General features: G+C 49.5%; 1 long non-coding RNA gene across 1 annotated transcript; it reads left to right on the plus strand.

The window, feature by feature from the left end:
- The first annotated feature begins 2049 nt into the window (after nucleotides 1–2049).
- On the plus strand, nucleotides 2050–11372 carry LOC144948231 (uncharacterized). Its single transcript, XR_013640126.1, has 3 exons — nucleotides 2050–2113; nucleotides 9675–9695; nucleotides 11308–11372. It is a non-coding gene; the product is annotated as an uncharacterized LOC144948231 (long non-coding RNA).
- Nucleotides 11373–11748: the final 376 nt, after the last annotated feature.

Raw genomic sequence — 11748 nt, forward strand, 5'->3', positions numbered from 1 at the left:
AGTTTGGAACCAAATCGAGCCACGGTCAAACCGTGACAACCGTCCTCTATACTCTTTGGTTCTTTCGGTAAAGTCACGGAGGTGGAAATAAAATAAAACAAAACACGACGTTTCGACACCCGGTTTTGGGGCTGTGTAATGCTGTGGCGGGCCGAGTTTAACGATGCATTTATATCGTCGCGATCTAACACAACCATCACAACACAACACCACCACCAACACCTTCGTTAGGGACATTGGTCGCGAAAGGCTAACTGCAATAGAACTATATTGTTTGGATCGTTCGGTAAAGTTACGTGGATGGATGGGTTCAAACAAAACAACGCAAAAATAATAAAAACTCACGACTTTTCGAACGCTACCCAAGCGGGTCGTCTTTTTCACGTTGATAGGTTCAAAGAAAACGACAAAAAATGACAAAAAACCTCACGACGTTCTAATTGCAACACACAAGCGGGGCGTTCTTTTTCACGTTGATAGGTTCAAATAAAACGACACAAAAATAACAAAAAAACTCACGACCTTCCGATCGCAACACACAAGCGGGTCGTTCTTTTTCACGTTGATAGGTTCAAAGAAAACGACACAAAAATAACCCAAAAAACCTCACGACGTTCCCGATCGCAACACACAAGCGGGTCGTCTTTTTCACGTCGATAGGTTCAAAGAAAACGACACAAAAATAACAAAAAAACTCACGACCTTCCGATCGCAACACACAAGCGGGTCGTTCTTTTTCACGTTGATAGGTTCAAAGAAAACGACACAAAAATAACAAAAAAACTCACGACCTACCGATCGCAACACACAAGCGGGTCGTCTTTTTCAAATCGATAGGTTCAAATAAAACGACACAAAAATAACAAAAAAAACTCACGACCTTCCGATCGCAACACACAAGCGGGTCGTTATTTTTTCCCCGATAGACGACCACTTGCGTTTCCATCGAACCTATCGCGACGCGACTTTACCGAAAGACCCAAACAATAAGAATTCCATCTTGATTTGAAGCTTTCGTGACTGCAAGGATTCATATTTTTCGGTTTTTTCTTCAAAGTCACGTAGGTAAAACATTAAAATTAATAAAAGTAAAATAAAATAAAAATCACGACGTTTCGGAGGCAACACAAGCTTCCGTCTTCAGGTGGAACCGTCACAGCCACGACAGCTGTATCTCATTTACTTGATACAGCTGTCGTGGCTGTGACTGTTCCCCCTGAAGACGGAAGCTTGTGTTGCCTCCGAAACGTCGTGATTTTTATTTTATTTTACTTTTATTAATTTTAATGTTTTACCTACGTGGTGACTTTACAGAAAAAACCTAAGAATAGCAATTGTCCAACAACAAAAAACCACACGATCTGTTCAAGCTACACCCGGGTGGCTGGGTGGATCTTTGTGTCTTCGGGGAGCGGTGGCGCAGTGGTTAGCGCTGCCCCGCGCCTCCTCCGAGACCCCGGCGGAGGCCCCCGAGTTCGATCCCCTTCCCAGAGTGGCGATTCATCTGAACCGGTCCAGGACCTGAACCCCATCAGGTTCCCACGCAGTCTGCTGTGAAAACCTCTCCACTAGGGAGAGAGACAAAGGCGACCGGGCTACGTATGGCGCTTGTCCACACACGCCACACCACGCCAACCCCACCCACTCGCGCGTGAAGCACTTGCCCCGACAGTTCTGCCAAGGCTACACGGGGGAACTTTTCCTGTTGTGTGTGTCTTTTTGTAGGGTGTGGGTGCGTTAGGCGTGTGGATCGACGGGTGGAGAGACGTAGCCGGAGGCGATGAATCTTCAGGTTGTCTCTCAACGTAGTCCCCCTCCCTTCCCTTCCCCCCCCCCCCACTAACCCCCTCTCCCACTATCCACCCTATAAAACGGGCCTCCAGTGGAGGAGGCCACAAGGGAGAGGGCCACAAGGAGGCCTCTAGGGAAGAATTTCAAGCGAGTTAGACGGACACAGCCACCACCACCACGACCACCACCACCCACCAACCCAGGGCAGCCATGGGTGGAACGACGCTGTGGTTGACAGCGATGGTGACCTCGAAGCATCTCCCTTCCCTCCTCCTGCTGCTGCTCCCGCTCATGCTGACGCTGAGTCCGGCGGTGATCCGAGGTGAGAACCATTCGCACGAGCGCGAGCGCAGAGGTCGCAAACGGGTTTTGATTCCTTACCCGTACCCGGACGCACCAGGGTCGCAAACGGGTACCCGGCCGGGTACGGGTAGCCGGATATCGAGTAGGGTACGGGTATCGGGTACCCGATTGCGACCTCTGGGATGAAGCCATGTTGCAGGCGCGGGTGGGTTGATTCTAGGAACTTGAATAGTGAGAAGAGACAAGACGTTGGGAAATGAGTGACAAACGGTGACTCACCGCTGACTCACGGCCTACCCGTACCCGGCCGCACCAGGGTCGCAAACGGCTACCCGTACCCGTACCCGGCCGGGTACGGGTAGCCGGGTATCGGGTAGGGTACGGGTATCGGGTACCCGATTGCGACCTCTGGGATGAAGCCATGTTGCAGGCGCGGGTGGGTTGATTCTAGGAACTTGAATAGTGAGAAGAGACAAGACGTTGGGAAATGAGTGACAAACGGTGACTCACCACTGACTCACGGCCTACCCGGCCGCACCAGGGTCGCAAACGGGTACCCGGCCGGGTACGGGTAGCCGCTAGGGCAGAAGTCGGTTGCGACTTCTGCCCTAGCGCCTCGCAGCGCAATCATCGGATTCGTCGGCTGGAGGGTGGAATCCGAACGGCTCCGATGCTCTTTTTGGGTGTTGCGCGTTTTTGACTTTCCGAACAGGAGATGTTGACTACATCGCCTGGTGTACAGGAGGTTGTGGGTTCGATCTCGAACCCTGACGCCTGCTGCTGTACATTTGGAGTCTGCGTCTCTCTTTCTCATCATCATCGTGGGGGCTAGGAGATGTTAACTACATCGCCTGGTGTACAGGAGGTCGTGGGTTCGATCTCGAACCCTGACGCCTGCTGCTGTACATTTGGAGTCTGCGTCTCTCTTTCTCATCATCATCGTGGGGGCTAGGAGATGTTAACTACATCGCCTGGTGTACAGGAGGTCGTGGGTTCGATCTCGAACCCTGACGCCTTCTCTATATTTGGAGTCTGCGTCTCTCTCTCTCATCATCATCTCGGTGGGATATGATATGTTAACTACCTCGCTTGGTATACAGGAGGTCGTGGGTTCGATCTCGAACCGTACGCCTGCTGTATATTTGGAGTCTGCATGTCTCTCTCTCATCATCATCTTGGGGGCTAGGAGATGTTAACTACATCGCCTGGTGTACAGGAGGTCGTGGGTTCGATCTCGAACCTAACGCGTGCTGCTGTACATTTGGAGTCTGCGTCTCTCTTTCTCATCATCATCACGGTGGGCTAGCAGATGTTAACTACCTCGCCTGGTATACAGGAGGTTGTGGGTTCGATCTGGAACCCTGACGGCTTCTATTTATTTGTAGTCTGCGTCTCTCACTCTCATCACGGTGGCTAGGAGATGTTAACTACCTCGCCTGGTGTACAGGAGATCGTGGGTTCGATCTCGAACCTAACGCCTGCTGCTGTACATTTGGAGTCTGCGTCTCTCTTTCTCATCATCATCGTGGGGGCTAGGATATGTTAACTACCTCGCCTGGTGCGCAGCAAGTCGTGGGTTCGATACCGAATCTGACGCCTGCTGCTGTATCTCTGTGGGTATCCACGCATCTCCCCGAGTCTCTCGTCTCTCTCGATGCGTTGTAGAGCGCTTGCCTACTGCTGTGAACGTCCTTGCGATGGTGATCGGCTGACACATCGCCCAGCTGGTGGCTGTTTTGAAGAAAAATAAACTAAAACAGCGCTGCACGGTAGCTCAACGCTCCATCTGGTAACAACAACAACCACAAATACCATTGGTACCTCATTTGCCAGTAAACAAATATGATAATTGGATTTTTACCCTTTTTATCTGGCAACAAAACTGACACCTTTTTTTAAAGTGACGATGTGTGACGAGGGAGGGGGCAGGGGGTTGAGAAAAGTGACGTCACATTAAAATGCGCAACTTTAAATAAATGTAGACAACACGTTCTACTTTATTAAATAGACGTTTTAATAAATGTCTTCTCCTACAACATCAGAGTGCAGCGCCACATTAAATACGCACTACAATGGCAATAGTTTCAAGCGAGTTGAAGCATGTTTTATATATTTTTTGGGGGGGGCAGAGCTTTGTGACGTCATATTTGAGGGGGGGTCTGACTTTTTGTGACGCCCTATGACTAGGGGGGGGGGGGGGGGGTAAAAAATCGTCCTAAATCGCGTGACGTCATTTATGGACGGCCCCATATGCGTTCGCACCTTGAGGCACTACGAGTTGACCGGGCGAGGGAGGGATTGGGATGGATAGCGGGTGATGAATCTCAGTGAGTCTGTGCGTGTCTGTGTGTGTGTGTGTCTGTGTGTGTGTGTGTCTGTGTGTGTGTGTGTCTGTGTGTGTGTGTGTCTGTGTGTGTGTGTTTCTGTGTGTGTGTGTCTGTGTGTGTGTGTCTGTGCGTGTCTGTGCGTGTCTGTGTGTCTGTGTGTGTGTGTCTGGGTGTGTGTTTCTGTGTGTGTGTCTGTGTGTGTGTCTGTGTGTGTCTGTGTGTCTTTGTGTGTCTGTGTGTGTGTCTGTGTGTGTGTGTGTCTGTGTGTTTGTGTCTTTGCGCGTCTGTGTGTGTGTCTGTGTGTGTCTGTGTGTGTGTCTTTGTGTGTCTGTGTGTGTGTCTGTGTGTGTTTGTGTGTCTGTGTGTGTGTGTGTTTGTTTGTCTGTATGTGTGTGGGGAGCGGTGGGTGTAGTGGTCAGCGCTACGCTGCGCTACGAACCCGGCGACCCGGGTTCGATTCCCGCTCACGGCCAACGCCGGTGACGATTATCTGAACCGGCCCTGGGCCTCTCCTAGGTCGACTCAGCCTCAAATGAGTACCTGGTGCGATGTGTAAACATCGCCACTAGGGAGACAAAGGCGGCCGGGCGTGGTGTTAGCCACGCACCCCCTCGTGTGCCGTGCTGGCCTTTATAGGTGCTCGCTAACAGCACTTGCCCCTACAGTCTGTTAAGGCTATATGGAGAATCTTTGTCTTTGTGTGTGTGCGTGTTAATTTATTTCGCTTTTCGCTGCCAAAAGACGACTTGACGAGTTTGGGTTGGGGAGGGGGTACAGATAAACCGGTTTGCGACTCGCTTACCGGTTCGTCCGGTACATTCAGAATCAGAATCTTGATTTATACTGCAGACGGAGGAATCCGATGAGCTATGAAGCTCTTCTTAATTATAACAAAAGATTAAGTTTACAGATGACCAGCAAGGGTGTAACAACGCAATGCGCACACACGCGATATGGCAGTGCAGAGTTTAGGAAGGGTACGAAGCGTAAATATACAGATACAACTGAAACATTGAAGAATAGGTTTTGCCCTTTTCTTGCTGTGGTTGTCCCCACCTGATGACGATTGCTTGTGTTGCGATCGAAACGTCGTGACCTATTAATGTTTCTACCTAAGTGACTTTACGGAAAGAACCAAAGAGCGGGGATTCCTGCAGTCACGAAAGGTTAAAATCAAGAGTTTACCCTTTCTGTTAAGATGTTCAAACGCCAAACGGAAACCTTTTCGAAAGGAATCCCGTTACTGCATTAACCAAACACACACACAGTAGTTGTGGTGGACATCCAAACACAAAACCATGCTCTGGTAGTATGTGATGATGATGCCTGGTCTTTGAAGCTGATTGGTCCACACCAGAAACAGCTTTCTTTAACCTAGTCTCAGTTTCATTAGAGCCCAGTCTCAGTTTCTTTAGAGCCCAGCCTCAGTTTCTTTAGAGCCCAGCCTCAGTTTCTTTAGAGCCCAGTCTCAGTTTCTTTAGAGCCCTGCCTCAGTTTCTTTAGAGCCCAGCTTCAGTTTCTTTAGAGCCCAGTCTCAGTTTCTTTAGAGCCCAGCCTCAGTTTCTTTAGAGCCCAGTCTCAGTTTCTTTAGAGCCCTGCCTCAGTTTCTTTAGAGCCCAGCCTCAGTTTCTTTAGAGCCCAGTCTCAGTTTCTTTAGAGCCCAGTCTCAGTTTCTTTAGAGCCCAGCTTCAGTTTCTTTAGAGCCCAGCCTCAGTTTCTTTAGAGCCCAGCCTCAGTTTCTTTAGAGCCCAGTCTCAGTTTCTTTAGAGCCCAGCCTCAGTTTCTTTAGAGCCCAGCCTCAGTTTCTTTAGAGCCCAGCCTCAGTTTCTTTAGAGCCCAGCCTCAGTTTCTTTAGAGCCCAGCCTCAGTTTCTTTAGAGCCCAGTCTCAGTTTCTTTAGAGCCCAGTCTCAGTTTCTTTAGAGTCCAGTCTCAGTTTCTTTAGAGCCCAGTCTCAGTTTCTTTAGAGCCCAGCCTCAGTTTCTTTAGAGCCCAGTCTCAGTTTCTTTAGAGCCCAGTCTCAGTTTCTTTAGAGTCCAGTCTCAGTTTCTTTAGAGCCCAGTCTCAGTTTCTTTAGAGCCCAGCCTCAGTTTCTTTAGAGCCCAGCTTCAGTTTCTTTAGAGCCTAGTCTCAGTTTCTTTAGAGCCCAGCTTCAGTTTCTTTAGAGCCCGGTCTCAGTTTCTTTTGAGTCTAGTCTCAGTTTCTTTAGAGTCTAGTCTCAGTTTCTTTAGAGCCCAGCCTCAGTTTCTTTAGAGCCCAGTCTCAGTTTCTTTAGAGCCTAGTCTCAGTTTCTTTAGAGCCCAGTCTCAGTTTCTTTAGAGCCCAGTCTCAGTTTCTTTAGAGCCCAGCCTCAGTTTCTTTAGAGCCCAGCCTCAGTTTCTTTAGATCCCGGTCTCAGTTTCTTTAGAGCCCAGCCTCAGTTTCTTTAGAGCCCAGCCTCAGTTTCTTTAGAGCCCAGCTTCAGTTTCTTTAGAGCCCAGCCTCAGTTTCTTTAGAGCCCAGTCTCAGTTTCTTTAGAGCCCAGTCTCAGTTTCTTTAGAGCCCAGTCTCAGTTTCTTTAGAGCCCAGCCTCAGTTTCTTTAGATCCCGGTCTCAGTTTCTTTAGAGCCCAGCCTCAGTTTCTTTAGAGCCCAGCCTCAGTTTCTTTAGAGCCCAGCTTCAGTTTCTTTAGAGCCCAGCCTCAGTTTCTTTAGAGCCCAGTCTCAGTTTCTTTAGAGCCCAGTCTCAGTTTCTTTAGAGCCCAGTCTCAGTTTCTTTAGAGCCCAGTCTCAGTTTCTTTAGAGCCCAGCCTCAGTTTCTTTAAAGCCCAGCCTCAGTTTCTTTAGAGCCCAGTCTCAGTTTCTTTAGAGCCCAGTCTCAGTTTCTTTAGAGCCCAGTCTCAGTTTCTTTAGAGCCCAGCTTCAGTTTCTTTAGAGCCCAGCCTCAGTTTCTTTAGAGCCCAGTCTCAGTTTCTTTAGAGCCCAGTCTCAGTTTCTTTAGAGCCCAGTCTCAGTTTCTTTAGAGCCCAGTCTCAGTTTCTTTAGAGCCCAGCCTCAGTTTCTTTAGAGCCCAGCCTCAGTTTCTTTAGAGCCCGGTCTCAGTTTCTTTAGAGCCCAGTCTCAGTTTCTTTAGAGTCCAGTCTCAGTTTCTTTAGAGCCTAGTCTCAGTTTCTTTAGAGCCCAGCCTCAGTTTCTTTAAAGCCCAGCCTCAGTTTCTTTAGAGCCCAGCCTCAGTTTCTTTAGAGCCCAGTCTCAGTTTCTTTAGAGCCCAGCCTCAGTTTCTTTAGAGCCCAGTCTCAGTTTCTTTAGAGCCCAGCCTCAGTTTCTTTAGAGCCCGGTCTCAGTTTCTTTAGAGCCCAGCCTCAGTTTCTTTAGAGCCCAGTCTCAGTTTCTTTAGAGCCCAGCCTCAGTTTCTTTAGAGCACAGCCTCAGTTTTTTTAGAGCCTAGTCTCAGTTTCTTTAGAGCCCAGTCTCAGTTTCTTTAGAGCCTAGTCTCAGTTTCTTTAGAGCCCAGCCTCAGTTTCTTTAGAGCCCAGCCTCAGTTTCTTTAGAGCCCAGTCTCAGTTTCTTTAGAGCCCAGCCTCAGTTTCTTTAGAGCCCAGCCTCAGTTTCTTTAGAGCCCAGCCTCAGTTTCTTTAGAGCCCAGTCTCAGTTTCTTTAGAGCCCAGCCTCAGTTTCTTTAGAGCCCGGTCTCAGTTTCTTTAGAGCCTAGTCTCAGTTTCTTTAGAGCCCAGTCTCAGTGTCAATAAACTGATACCGGGCTCTAAATACACTGAGACTAGGCTCTAAAGAAACTGGCACGAGGCTCTAAAGTAAAGCTGTTCTCTGGTGCGGACCAATCACTTCCAAAGACAACGCACCATCAGGGGCATTGATAGATCGGGGGGGGGGGGGGGTGAGAATCTCCCGCATATGAGCAGCGTACAAAATCTTGTTGTGATGGTTCCCATCGCCGATTTGGTTGTTCCCGACTCCCCTCCCTTGCCCTGGGCTACTATCCCGCACGACAGCAACTCGTCGCAATGCCCTCGCTGGCAAGCGATTGATCGGGTATCGAGTGCGGTACGTGCGTCAATGTGTGCGTGTCGGTGTGTGTGTGCCGGGAGCGGTGGTGCAGCGGTTAGCGCTACGCTGCGCTATGAACCCGGCGACCCGAGTTCGATTCCCGCTCACGGCCAACACCCCCCAGTGACGATTATCTGAACCGGTCCTGGGCCTCCCCTAGGTCGACTCAGCCTCAAATGAGTTACCTGGTGCTGTGTGTGTGTATACGTCGCCACTGGGGAGACAAAGGCGGTCGGGCGTGGTGCTGGCCACCCACCCCCTCGTGTGCCACAGTGCCGGTAGCCTTCATAGGTGCTGCTCGCTAACAGCACTTGCCCCTACAGTCTGCTAAGGCTGTAGTGTATAGTAGTGTATAGTGTAGTGTATAGTGTAGTGTATAGTAGTGTATAGTGTAGTGTATAGTGTAGTGTATAGTAGTGTATAGTGTAGTGTATAGTGTAGTGTATAGTGTAGTGTATAGTGTAGTGCATAGTGTAGTGTATAGTAGTATATAGTGTAGTGTATAGAGTAGTATATAGTGTAGTGTAGTGTAAAGTGTAGTGTATAGAGTAGTGTATAGTGTAGTGTAGTGTATAATGTAGTGTATAGTGTAGTGTATAGTAGTGTATAGTGTAGTGTATAGTAGTGTATAGTGTAGTGTATAGTGTAGTGTATAGTAGTGTATATTGTAGTGTTTAGTAGTATATAGTGTAATGTATAGAGTAGTGTATAGTGTAGTGTAGTGTACAGTGTAGTGTATAGTGTAGTGCACAGTACTACACCGGTTGTGTGTTGGAGAGCGAACCCGCTACAACATTTACAACTCGAGTACCGTGACGGTTCGCCGGTAATCTACAACCGACAGCGTCATCAGGCGGACAGCAGAGGTCACAACCGGGTACCCGATACCCGTACCCTACCCGAGGGGGGGGGGGGTCTTTGTCTGTGTGTATGCTGAACTTCTATCGCATCGTACGTAGCCACCTGCGCTAATCGCAAGTTCGGGGTAAGGACAACAAAATAAACACAACAACAACAACAAGCAGTTCTAAACAGATGCGTTTTGAATCTAGACGATGCACAGCTGACCTTGATGACACTGCTGCTGATGATGATGATGATACTGCTGATGACACTGCTGATGATGATGATACTGCTGATGACACTGCTGATGATGATGATGACGACGCTGATGCATGCGTGTGCTTTTTTTTTTCTCTCTCTCTCTCGCAGCATCTGAACCGACCCTGCAAGGTAAGAGTGTGTGGACTAATCTCCATCTGTTCCATCTCACTCCCTTCTACCCGTGTGTGGACTAATCTCCATCTGTTCCATCTCATTCCCTTCTACCCGTGTGTGGACTAATATCCATCTGTTCCATCTCACTCCCTTCTACCCCATGTGTGGACTAATCCCCATCTGTTTCATCTCACTCCCTTCTACCCCGTGTGTGGACTAATCTCCATCTGTGCCATCTCACTCCCTTCTACACCGTGTGTGGACTAATCTCCATCTGTTCCATCTCACTCCCTTCTACACCGTGTGTGGACTAATCCCCATCTGTTTCATCTCACTCCCTTCTACCCGTGTGTGGACTAATATCCATCTGTTCCATCTCACTCCCTTCTACCCGTGTGTGGGCTAATATCCATCTGTTCCATCTCACTCCCTTCTACCCGTATGTGGACTAATATCCATCTGTTTCATCTCACTCCCTTCTACACCGTGTGTGGACGAATCTCCATCTGTTCCATCTCACTCCCTTCTACCCCGTGCGTGGACTAATCTCCATCTGTTCCATCTCACTCCCTTCTACCCCATGTGTGGACTAATCTCCATCTGTTCCATCTCACTCCCTTCTACACCGTGTGTGGACTAATCTCCATCTGTTTCATCTCACTCCCTTCTACCCCGTGTGTGGACTAATATCCATCTGTTCCATCTCACTCCCTTCTACCCGTGTGTGGACTAATATCCATCTGTTCCATCTCACTCCCTTCTACCCCGTGTGTGAACTAATCTCCATCTGTTACATCTCATTCCCTTCTACCCCGTGTGTGGACTAATTTCCACCTGTTCCATCTCACTCCCTTCTACCCCGTGTGTGGACTAATATCCATCTGTTCCATCTCACTCCCTTCTACCCGTGTGTGGACTAATCTCCATCTGTTCCATCTCACTCCCTTCTACCCCGTGTGTGGACTAATCTCCATCTGTTCCATCTCACTCCCTTCTACCAGCGTATGTGGACTAATCCACATCTGTTTCAACTCACTCCCTTCTATCCCGTGTGTGTATCAGCAAATCTGGCTGTGACGGTCTCACCTGATGACGGAGATGGAACAGATGGAGATTAGTCCACACACGGGGTAGAAGGGAGTGAGATGGAACGGATGCAGATTAGTCCACACACGGTAGAAGGGAGTGAGATGGAACAGATCAGGTGGGACCGTCACAGCCAGATTTGCTGTGTCAGCAAATCTGGCTGTGACGGTCCCACCTGATGACGGAGACTTATGTTGCCTCCGAAACGTCGTGATTTTTATTATTTTCTTTTTATACATTTTATTTCATTTTTTACCTATATGGTGACTTTACCGAAAAAAAAACTAAGAGTATGCACGGTTCCACCTGAAGACGGAAGCTTGTGTTGCCTCTGAAACGTCGTGATTTTTATTTTATTTTGATTTTACTTTTATTAATTTAAAAAAAATTACCTACGTGACTTTACCGAAAAAACCCCTAAGAATATGAATCCTTGCAAGTCACGAAAGCTTCAAATCTAGAAGTATGAACGAATGACCGACCGACCGACCGAAACGCCCCGAACCAAACGACCGTCTCAACGTGCTCTACACGTCTGCAGGCTCGCGTGCGGTGTGCACGCTGTGGGCCACCGAGGGCCTTGCCCACGTGGCCGCGTTCGACGGCGAGGTGGCGTCCGTGAGCGGCTCGGGGCTCTGCAGCTTCGCGCTCACGGCCGAGGAGCTGGGACGCTTCAACGTTGAGTCGTCCGTGCGGGTCGCGGACGGCGAGCCCGCCGCGATCGAGATCTCCACCGACGAGGCCAAGATCCACGTGGACCTGCAGGGAGGCCCCGTCAGCCTGCTCGGCAAAGCGTGAGTCTGGGGGGGCCTGGGGGATCCTTTGACCACGTGTAAAGCACCCACCGCCCCCCCGCCCACACAGTTGCTGTGGCTGTCCGCCAGAGGTCGCAAACGGGTTTTGATTCCTTACCCGTACCCCGTACCCGGCCGCACCAGGGTCGCAAACGGGTACCCGTACCCGTACCCTACCCGATACCCGG

This window comes from Lampetra fluviatilis, chromosome 48, assembly GCF_964198595.1.
Source record: "Lampetra fluviatilis chromosome 48, kcLamFluv1.1, whole genome shotgun sequence".
Lineage (NCBI taxonomy): Eukaryota > Metazoa > Chordata > Hyperoartia > Petromyzontiformes > Petromyzontidae > Lampetra > Lampetra fluviatilis.